Source organism: Bidens hawaiensis, unplaced genomic scaffold (genome assembly GCF_021521415.1).
Source record: "Bidens hawaiensis isolate Kalapana, Puna unplaced genomic scaffold, B.hawaiensis_p1.1 tig00023191_1, whole genome shotgun sequence".
NCBI lineage: Eukaryota > Viridiplantae > Streptophyta > Magnoliopsida > Asterales > Asteraceae > Bidens > Bidens hawaiensis.
Window position 1 is genome coordinate 327,401 of NW_027493625.1, and position 11,072 is coordinate 338,472.

Sequence of the window (11,072 nt, forward strand, 5' to 3'; positions counted from 1 at the left end):
AAAAAGACACAATAGTCCTTTTCATTTATCATTGTGTCTTTTTCAAGTGTTTTTTTTTTCAGAACGAAGAAGACGGTGGAAACATTTTTGTGTTTTTACTTTTTTTGTTTTTTTTTTTAAATTTTGAGTTATGATTAATTAATTTTTTATTTTTAGTTTTTTTAAAGGTGTTATTTTTGTGTGGTTATAAATCTTTCTCATCCTTATCATTTTTATCTCCCTTTGTAAAATAGAGCTCAATATTGACTAATATAACACAATATAAAGAAAAAACGACACAATGTCAAGGAAAATAAACACAATCAATGACGAAAATAAATCTCGAAACATAATGATAAACAAAAAGACACAATAGTCCTTTTCATTTATCATTGTGTCTTTTTCAAGTGTTTTTTTTTCAGAACGAAGAAGACGGTGGAAACATTTTTGTGTTTTTACTTTTTTTGTTTTTTTTTTAAATTTTGAGTTATGATTAATTAATTTTTTATTTTTAGTTTTTTTAAAGGTGTTATTTTTGTGTGGTTATAAATCTTTCTCATCCTTCTCATTTTTATCTCCCTTTGTAGAATAACTTAAACCATATAATATACGACGGGATTAAGATAATATATGTTTAAAAACAGTTCTTTTTCTTCTGTTTTATTGAAAATAAATAAAACAGTCCAAAATACTTTCAACTTTCACTAACGTTAGTTAAATGCATAAAATACCCTTGAATAACAATCTAAACACAAATAAAGTCAATTGTCATAAATGCACATTAGTTAATTCATCCCAATAAGATGAACTCAAAGCCACCATGGCTTTTCGGTTAAATCTTTAAAGAACACGTATCGAAACCTTGAATTATAGGGCAACCATTCGATAATTTGCGACATTTTCTTACTAGCTTTATGCTCAACACATTTATGTATAGAATCACAAAGCCTTTTGTCCACATTTTCAGTTATCCATTTCAAAAGATTGTCTTGAGAAATGTTCGCTTCTTTTCCAAATCTTTCAAGTAATTTTGAGATGAAAACTTTCTTTGATTTCTTCACGATTATGTTTGATTCAAGAAACTCCCTTGTTGTTAGTTCTAGTTCCTCTATGATGTTTGATGGCGTGTACACTTTTAGCTAACAAAAGGGTAAAAGTTAGATGTTTTCTTTTTGGTAATAGTGGAGCCTGATACTGGAAACCTCATAGGGACCACCAATACCCTAACTTACCATAGGGTCAAATGAAGTTCCTGTGCAAAGGGCAAACCATAGAAGGGGCTGATGGCACTCGATACCAAACTTTGTACCAATGCGTTGTCTTTCTTCTCCTGATTTCTTCCACATTGCAGTTGAAAGGATGGTCTCCAACCACTAATTAGTTAATTCATATGATTCAAAAACTGTTAAACAGATGATAAAAAGTAGCGATGGTAATTTCTGACATGCATCAGTCCATATATCTAACACGTTTATAAAACATGTCGTGTTTGGTTTAATTAAACAGGTAGCGTTAGGGTTCACATGTTTAACCTGTTTAGTTAAATAGGTCGACCCACCAATCGATTATGACCTGTTTAACCCACATTTTTTTACAACTCACCAACTTGATAAACACATTTACCATTTGGTTATCGCCCAACCGACTCGTTTAACATGGTTAGATAAATGGGTCATGTTGGGTTACACAATTTTAGTGTATGCAGATTAGGGTTGATATTTTTGACATGAATAAAAATATTGGTTGTGCTCGGGTTGAAGTGTTGAACAATTCAACCCACTAACACTACACGATTTGGCCTCCTAATCAAAATCTTATTTTGTAATAAACGAAAGAGTTAATACAATAAAAGCCAATATACTCTTGTTTTTGTACGAAAAAGTCCCTTGACTTCTAAATTATATAAAAAAATAACTGAACTAATTTTATACATTAAAATCCGCAAACTTTTCTAAAACGAAACGCACATAGTGATTTAAAAAAAAAACCCTTAAATTTGTCAAAATACGATAAAGTGACATCCAACAATTTGCAAAAAGATTTGTAAACCAATTTAAGATTTAACAAGTCATGACTATAATTTTTCAAAATTATGTGTATTTTAAGCAAAAGTTTAGTGACAAAAACTAGTTTAGTGACTTTTTTCATTGCTTTTCTTTACAAGTTGAGCGAATTTAATGTATCAAAATCAAGTTGACTGACTTTTTGTGAAAAATTAGAAAGTATATTTATGGTATTAACTATTACCTTTAATGACTAAACCAAACAAATAGTTGAGTACCTTTCCAACCCTTGGAGTCCGGAACCTAAATATGGCCTGCTCAATAGCATTTGCAATTATCATATGGCCACCTATTTTGTAAGCAGCCTGCACTACACAGAGAGAACACACATGTTATCAACACACAAATTTAATACAAAGTTCAAAAAAAACCTCAAATCATAAATTAGCCAAAGTTAATCCAACTTAAAACCCCATAGCATCTACTCATAGATATATGATACTTTTTCAATAAGGAAGGGCACTACCTTGTGAAATAAAGCCAACCTTCTCAGAGAGTTGTGAGGTATCCCGTATGCCAGATACGCCTACAAGGCCAAAATATAGATGAAATGACAAATCACAAATGTGTAAGTTATTAAATACCGTATACGAAGATATATAATGCGAGCTTACATGCATAATCATGGAATTATAAATATTGATCCAGAATGCAGTCTGAGCATTTGTGTCCATATTGCTCAAGTTCAACTTCTCTAGTTGCTCCACTAAAAGTCTACAAAACAAAAACTCATAAACATTTAACTCTTTTTTGGCATATACATTATAGTTTTATATCGTGTTACTCTAACCTATAACTGTTTATAGCATAAGATGCATGAGAGAAGTAATTCTTATCAGTTGATATCCATGAAATCTCAACCATTGATTTGCAATTGTTTCTATTGGTGGAAAATCTAGACAATGAAGCCGATTTCTTATATTCTGAACCCGTTGACGATGACTAGTTGAGCCAACAGTATGCAGCAGCCATACATTTCACCATCTCTTCTGATAATCTACTCGGGCATTCGTAAAGATGGTCTTTTAATGTCAGTTGTTTTTCAGTTGCAAAGCGATTTCCCTTAATCTGCTGCTATTATAAAATACATAATTGTTGCATATTTTAATAATCAAATATGGCCATTAAGAACAATATTCATACCTTAATATCTTTGGAACAAAACTCAAAATGACTGTTGGATAGTGAAGTATTCTTGGTTCTAGGGTGTAATAAGTTTCCGTTTGCAGGGGTATTTATGGTAGAAAGAGCATGAAACTTCCAAAAAGGGAAACTTTTTGAAGAACAAAAGGCGTTTGAAATAATAGTGGGATGCTTTCTTGATTCCTTCTTTGTGATTGCATGAGCAGGTGAAGTCAAGACTGATGCTTGTGCAGATGACGGACGACTAACACATTGTTCAAATATGGTTCTGTATAGAGAAAGCACATGCTGCTCCCGGTTCGTAACTTCTTCCTCAAGTAATTTAATCTCGGAAATTAACTCCTTTGTCTAAATACATCAGTAATATAGTTAGTTAAAAGGGGTAAATTCGTCCATCAAGATTCTGAATTGTCAGTTTGATAGTGAGTCATACATGGACTATTCTTAATTTCTTGTAAGACAATAATATCTAGATTTCACAAGGGTAGTACGGTAATTATGCATGTATAATGATCACCTGATTAGCAGAATGCCTATGGCCAGGCGATAAAGTGCTAGAAGTTCGGCCCAAAGCTCGTTCAAGCAACATCCGTACTGATTTCTCTTGTTGCAAACGCATTTGTAGTTGCTCAATCTGCAAGTTTATATCTTTCTGTTATTAACTGCTTAATAAAATCAATCTGTGCCCAAATTGATAAAATATGCATAGCAACATAGTGAAAAAATTCAGTTTAAACTTATCATAACAGAAGGTTAAGTGATTATTAAACCGTATTAGTTGTATACTTACATCATTTTCCAGTGAATCCCTTTGATTTGACGCGACATCTGTGTCCTTATTACTGGAAGATTCATGAAGAGGAGAATGCAAACCCTGTGTTAATTAGTAAATTAGTACACAGTCATTATGGTCATTCACTTCATTTTATGTATGTCTACGTCTAAGATGCAAATTGCAAAATACAGAACAAGAAGATATTGATTGTTAACAAATTAAAAAACTATAGCCATCTAATACGCACATCGAATACACATTAGTACGTATGCGTAATACAACATCAACGCACATATGCACTACATCGACTTTTATTTTATTATTATTATTTTTCATATAATACAACACTACTACACATATACGATACACAAATATTGAATATATACAATTAAACACTATTGAACTTAAAAATACGTAGTAATACACATGTGTAATACAACGGTATCGCACAGTAATACGTATGTGCATTACAGCGAGTTTTTTTATTTTTTTCGAGTGAAGGGTAAGAAATTATAAGAATAATGGCAAAAACATAATTTTGAAAATAATTTTTTTAATTAAAAATAATTCTTTAGGAGTTTTTAAAATTCTCTCTAAAGATGAGTTTTCTCTTGATCCTCTCCCTATATATATATATATATAGGGAGAGGATCAAGAGAAAACTCACCTTTAAAGAGAAAACTAAAAAACTCCTAAAAAATTATTTTTAATTAAAAATAAAAAAATATTTTCAAAATTCTGTTTTAGCCATTATTCTTATATTTTTTTACATTTCACTTGAAAAATAAAAAAAAATAAAAAAACCCGCTGTAATGCACATACGTATTACTGTGCGATAACGTTGTATTACACATGTGTATTACTATGTATTTTTGAGTTTAATAGCGTTTAATTGCATATATTCAATATTTGTGTATTGTATATGTGTAGTAGTGTTGTATTATATGAAAAAAAAATAATAATAAAATAAAAGTCGATGTGGTGCACATGTGCGTTAATGTTGTATTACACATACGTACTAATGTGTATTCGATGTGTGTATTAGTCTTATATTGCATATATACAATAGTGTGGATCAAATATATGCAATAGTGTTGTATTCTATGCAATACAAACACTTTTGCATATATGCAATGCACACTATTACACATGCGCACTATACCGACGAGGTTACCAACAAGTTTTTTTTTTTTTTTTTTTGAACCAATAACAACATATAAGAATAATTTGAAAAAAAGAAACTTCAAAAATTTTTTTTTTTAAAAGTTAAAAATAGTTTTTTAGGAGTTTTTAAGTTTTCTCTTTGAGAGGAGTTTTCACTAGAACCCACCCCTATATATATATATATATTAATATATATTAAAACCCTACAGAAGCATAACAAAGAAATTGGTTGGAACCGTGAAAAAGTCAAAAACAAAACACCTTTTTGTTTTCACAGCAACAAGCAAACTGCCCGTACTGCCGCAAGCACTTCTCCGGCCACCGCTGCTGTCAATCACGTCACTGCCCGTCACCGCAACAGTCACTACATCACCTGCTGCTATTGTTCGCTGCTATCCCGAACCTCGTTAGCCGTTTCCGCCGCTGCCGTTGCGCACGGTGTCGTCCCGTTGTTCGTTTCGTCACCTAATGTCGCTCGTTAACTCGTCTCAACCGGTTATTCATTAACCGATGTACAATTAAATATAAATTGTGGGTTCATATAATTATATATTTAATTTTTTGTTGTTTTACTGTGCTCGTATGAGATGCTAAAGGCTTGGAAGATTTTGGTGCCCATGAGATGCTTGAGCAGCTCAAGGGCATGTCCAGAAACAAGCCTGTCAAGAACGCTATGACACCATGAAGCAGCTTATCAGCTGCAGAATGGAACAGGGATCCTCTGTTAGTGCGCATGTCATCAAGATGAAAGGGTACATCAACCAGCTGAAGAAACTTGATTATCCCCTGTCGGATGAAATGGCAGCGGAGTTCATCTTAAACTCTCTTCCCAGTTCTTACGACTAGTTCGTAATGAATTTCAATATGAATGCCTGGGTGAAGACAGTGCCGGAGCTTCATGGTATGCTCAAAACGGCTGAGATGAACAATTCCCACAAGAATTGTTGCATGCGTGTGAAGAAGCCTAAACCAAAGAACAGGGGTAATAACGATAAAGGCCAGAAAAAGGTTACTGTTGCAGCCAGGTCTGCCACCAACACTAACAAGGGTGTTGCAAAGGTACCACTGCCGCCTTTCGAGGAGCACAAGTGCTACAAGTGCAAAAAAATGGGACACTGGAAGCGTAACTGTCCTGACTATCTTGTTGAGCTGAAAAGGAGAGGACCAATGACGAAAGCTCCTCTAATGGTATTTCCATTTACGTTATTGAACTTTTCACTGTCTCTAGCAACACATGGGTATTTGATACCGGGTGTGGTTACCACATCGTTAATGACTTATAGGAGCCTGAAAACTGGAAGAAGCTGAAACAAGGCAACATGGAACTCATCTTTGGTGATGAGAAAGAGTCCCAGTTCTTGCAACCGGCACATATCGTTTTGCTTGTCCATCTGGCCTTGTAGTTGCTTCGAATAACTGTTTTTTTGCTCCTGGTTTGACCAAAAACATTATTCCAGTTTCTTTACTTTTTGAACAAGGATTTGAGTACGCATTTAATGGTATTGCTATTTCTGCTTACTTGAATGATGTCTTTTGTTTTGAGGCTAAACCTCGAAATGGTATTTATGAGATTGATGTTCAAATAAACAATAACGTGTATAATCTTTCCGAACGTATCAGAACTGACATCAATGATAAAGTTCTATGGCATTGCCGACTTGGCCACATAAGCAAGGCACGAGTTAAGAGATTCCAATCCGAAGGGATTCTTGAATCCAGAGGACGGGACTCTTTTGATGACACCGAATCTTGCTTAGCTAGAAAACTTGCCAAAGACTCCTTCACTCATAAGAATGAACAAGCAACGGATCTGCTAGGACTCATACATACTGATGTCTGTGGCCCCTTCAGAACCGTGTCTAGAAATCATGAAAGATACTTCGTTTCTTTTATTGATTACAGTCGATATGCTTATGTGTATCTTATAAAACATGAGCATGAAACTTTTGAAAAGTTCAAAGAGTTTCAAAACGAAGTGGAAAACCAACTCGGGAAAAATATTAAAATGCTTGGATCAGATCGAGGTGGAGCGTATCTCAGCTCAAAATTCATAAATCATCTAAAAGAGCGTGGAATTCTTTCACAGCTCACTCCACCCGGCACACCCCAGCATAATGGCGTGAGAGAGAGAGAGAGGAGAAATCGAACCTTGCTAAACATGGTTCTATCGATGATGTGTAGAACTAACTTGCCTCATTCCTTTTGGAGCTTTGCCCTTACAAATGCCACCCGCATTGTCAATCTGGCTCTAACTAAAAAGGTAAGCAAAACCCCACATGAGGTTTGGCATGGGCGTAAACCCAATTTGTCTTTCCTTAGAGTATGTGTATGTGATGCATATGTCACCAGTTATTTTGATGACAAGCTCGATCCTCGCGGCGTAAAAGTTGTTTTGTCGAATACTATAACCAAAGCGGATATTGTTTCTTCCATCTTGATACAAATATGATTTCTATCAAAAGGAAGGGCCTCTTTCTCAAGAAGGAAATTCTCGATCGAGGAACTTGAAATAGTATTGTCGATCTTGAAGAAATTCAAGAACCAAAAACAACTGCTGAGGAAGTTGGAACGTCTGATCAACAAGTTGTTGTTGCTGATACATCAGACATAAACACAAGCGTTTGCATAAGTAACATGACTCGTGTACCAAATTCTAAATACCTATGGCATATAGATGGTCCCGAAGTCCTATTAGTAGCCGAGTCAAGCGACGAACCTGCTAATTACAAATCTTCTATCTTAGATCCGGAATATGAGAAATGGCAAGATGTCATGAACGCCGAGATGCAATCTATGCATGACAATCAAGTCTGGAACTTGGTTGAGCTACCCCCCGAACGCCAGGAAGTAGGGAGCAAGTGGATTTTCAAAAGGAAAATGTCAGGACCGAGAGTCGGGTGCAAACCTTAGAAAGGTTGATAAGAACACACTGACTCCTTTACCCGAAGGCCAATTGAATATCCCGGCGGAATCAGGATATCCAACGAGTGGGAACGAAGGTGTGAATTTGTAGACACAAAACAATAAACAGATAATCAATAAGAACACAATCAAAGACAAAGATTCACTATAATAAATGCATTATTCAATGAAATAGTGAAAGGAATGTCTAGGGTTTCGTGACGGCGGCGGCGGTACGCGGAAACAAATAGAATATTCTTTTTGGAATGTTTCTCGTATTGCATGCGTCGTTATCCGTCCCCTAAATGGAAACCTAGGACCCTATTTATAGACCCTGACATTCCTTCTAGAAGTCCTATCTATTACATAATGAAATACAAAACATATACAAGTGTAAGAGTCCTCGAGCAAGGTAACAATCTTGCTTGAGCGGGCTCACTAAGCTAGGTGTGCTCGATGAGTGTCTTCGAGCAAACTTTACTTAGAATATCTTCAGTGAAGATGTTCTCCTCCAGCAAGCTTCATTCCTCTTGACCATTCCTTGCTTTGCTCGAACTATTCCATCGAGCAAGCTCATTCTTCTTGATGTCTTCAGTCTTGTCCTTGGACTTATTGAACAATCTTTAGCATGATCGGATGTAAATCTTGTTCGGGGAACTAAACTGTGCTTGAAGTCCTTGCTTTGATCACATAACATCTTCTTATTGCATCCATGCTTGTCCCCATGTGCTCGACCATCCTGTGCTCGTAACACTTGGTTGAAACTTGTATGATCAAGCTGTTTGCTCGATTAGCAATCCATGCTCGATAGAAGAATACTCTTGCTCGTCGAAGTGTAGCTTGCTCGAAGCCTTAACCCTTAGAAGAATTAACCACCAAAGGTTCTAAAGAGCTTGCTCGAAGTTGTAAACCCATGCTCGATAGTCTAAGCTTGCTCGAAGTCCATACTTAGCCGTTTTCCGAGGAGGTTGAGAAGATTCCAATCTTTCTTGTCAAAAATTCGACCCAACAATCTCCACCTAGATTAGAACAAGCTCAGATGCACCAAAACAAACCTGCATAGAGTTACACATGTATCAGATATCAAGATAAGCCATTCAAGAACATGTCATTTCATTACATATAAGAATTCTGCCACTTGGGCATTACCTATCAAATGTTTACAATCCAAAATACAAATTAAACAAAATTACAAAGATAAACAGAAATAAAATTGATCATCATTAAGTATCTTTTCTGCTATCTTCTCCTCCTGTTTCTTGTGTCAGATTTTTTCTTTTTTAGTTTGACAAGAGCGGCCTTTTGCTTGATCATGTCCAGTTCAACAACATCTGAGGAGTCAATGGGGAATTCTGCATCAACTATGTCCTGAAGATCTTGAGGATGCATGAATTGAAGATCCCCATCATACCGGATCACATAAATGGTTATACACGATTCATTCCTTAACGAGATTGAGTCATTGTGCTGGTTGTAAGTGATGAAGGTGATTCTTCCATTATGCTGCACAACTGAATTTGGTTCTCTCATCTCCTGCCTTATAGCCAAGCACTCCTTTAAAGTCTTCTTTTACCATGTGAGCTTCTTGCTTGGGTTTTCCTTTTGCTGTTATCAAATAGAGAGAGTTCAAGTGTGTGAACTTCATTGACTCTTTTTCGCCTTCTCTCCTGCTCAGCTTGGCTGTGTATTATTCTTCTCTTTTGATTTAGGAATGGGAACCCTCTCTCTGATTGTTCCTTAATGAATTTTGAAAGGTCATTCCTTGGTTGTCCAGATGGTTGGCTTCTGTTTTGATTGTCATATAATTTCAATTCAGCCATCTTTGTCAGTTGTTATTTAGTAAAATCTCTCAAGTCATCTCTGAATATGATCAGAGTTTCTTCGTTATCTTCAGTGATCCCCCTTAAAGTCTTGGATCTTCTATCAAAGTAGAGATGTGTGGGCAGATTTAAGTCCTTGGTTGCTCAGGCCTCACAATCTCAGACCTTAAGGGTGTTCTGCTTGTGCTTCCATGCTGAGTTTTCTTTATCTTGTCAAGCCCTTCTTCTACATACCATCTCTTTAAAGTTTCATCTGTTTGAGTCATCAGTCTTCCCATATTAACACCTTTCTTGTGCAATGCACTCATCATTACAGCTCTGACTAGTTCCTCCATCTTTCTCTTCTCTTCTTCCAATCTTCTCTATGTTTCCATATATAATCTTTGCTCTCGATTGTATATGTCTAAAAGTTGTTCATGAGGCATGTTGTTGAACTATTCTTCAGTCATACCTTTACCTATCATAATTTCTTTTAATATTTGGACTCTCTGAGGATCTTGGAACCATGCTTTAGCCTCAGCCTTCTTCTTTCCATTTTCCATCCTCTCTTTCTCCATCTGCTCTTTCAGCTTCTTTTCTCTTTCAATATCAGCAGAACTCCTTTTATTTTTTTGAGAATCTTTGACACTTTGCACTTTTCTCTTCAATTCTTCTAGAGAAAGCTTAGTCAGTGAGTTGTATTCGAATCCATGGACTTGCAAATATTGAATGTCTTTATGTTTAGCCTTCACAGATTCATACTCAACATCATCACTTGTCCTCTTTCTCTTGTTTTCCTTTTCAACAAAATTAGCCATGTCATCCACAAGAGCTTTCTTGTAGAGTTTATCAATAGCATCAAATGATTGTAGGTTTAGAGATGCAGGTTTGTGACCATCTTTTATCAAGAACTCTCTTCTGGTTTCCTTTTCTCCAACCTTTAGCTTCTTTGGCTATGGCTTCCCTTGATAATCTTTGGAGATATTTCAAATCATAGTCAAGACTTATCAAGTAAGCTTTATCTTCATCCTCCTTTTCAATGTCTTTTGATCCCTCTTTATCCTCATTTTCTTCAAATTGTTCATCCAAATTTTGAAGTGCCCTAATTATTGGTTCTTCTGTTTCAGGTTCAGGGGACTGGAATCCAAACTTCGACTTCTTCGGTCTTCTCTTATAGACTGATTTTTGTCTCTTAGCTTTAGGGGGTTCAACTTCAGACGTTGCTTTCCTTTTTGCTCCCCCCCCCCC

General features: G+C 35.7%; 1 pseudogene across 1 annotated transcript; it reads right to left on the reverse strand.

Annotated features, from left to right (window-relative positions):
• Positions 1-788: 788 nt before the first annotated feature.
• LOC143566984 (uncharacterized) lies at positions 789-10,180 on the reverse strand (annotated as a pseudogene). The gene is made up of 10 exons (XR_013141322.1): positions 10,001-10,180; positions 3,976-4,059; positions 3,703-3,819; positions 3,186-3,533; positions 2,833-3,116; positions 2,657-2,756; positions 2,509-2,568; positions 2,261-2,347; positions 1,212-1,352; positions 789-1,118 (listed from the first exon to the last, which is right to left on the reverse strand). The product of XR_013141322.1 is annotated as an uncharacterized LOC143566984 (transcript).
• Positions 10,181-11,072: the final 892 nt, after the last annotated feature.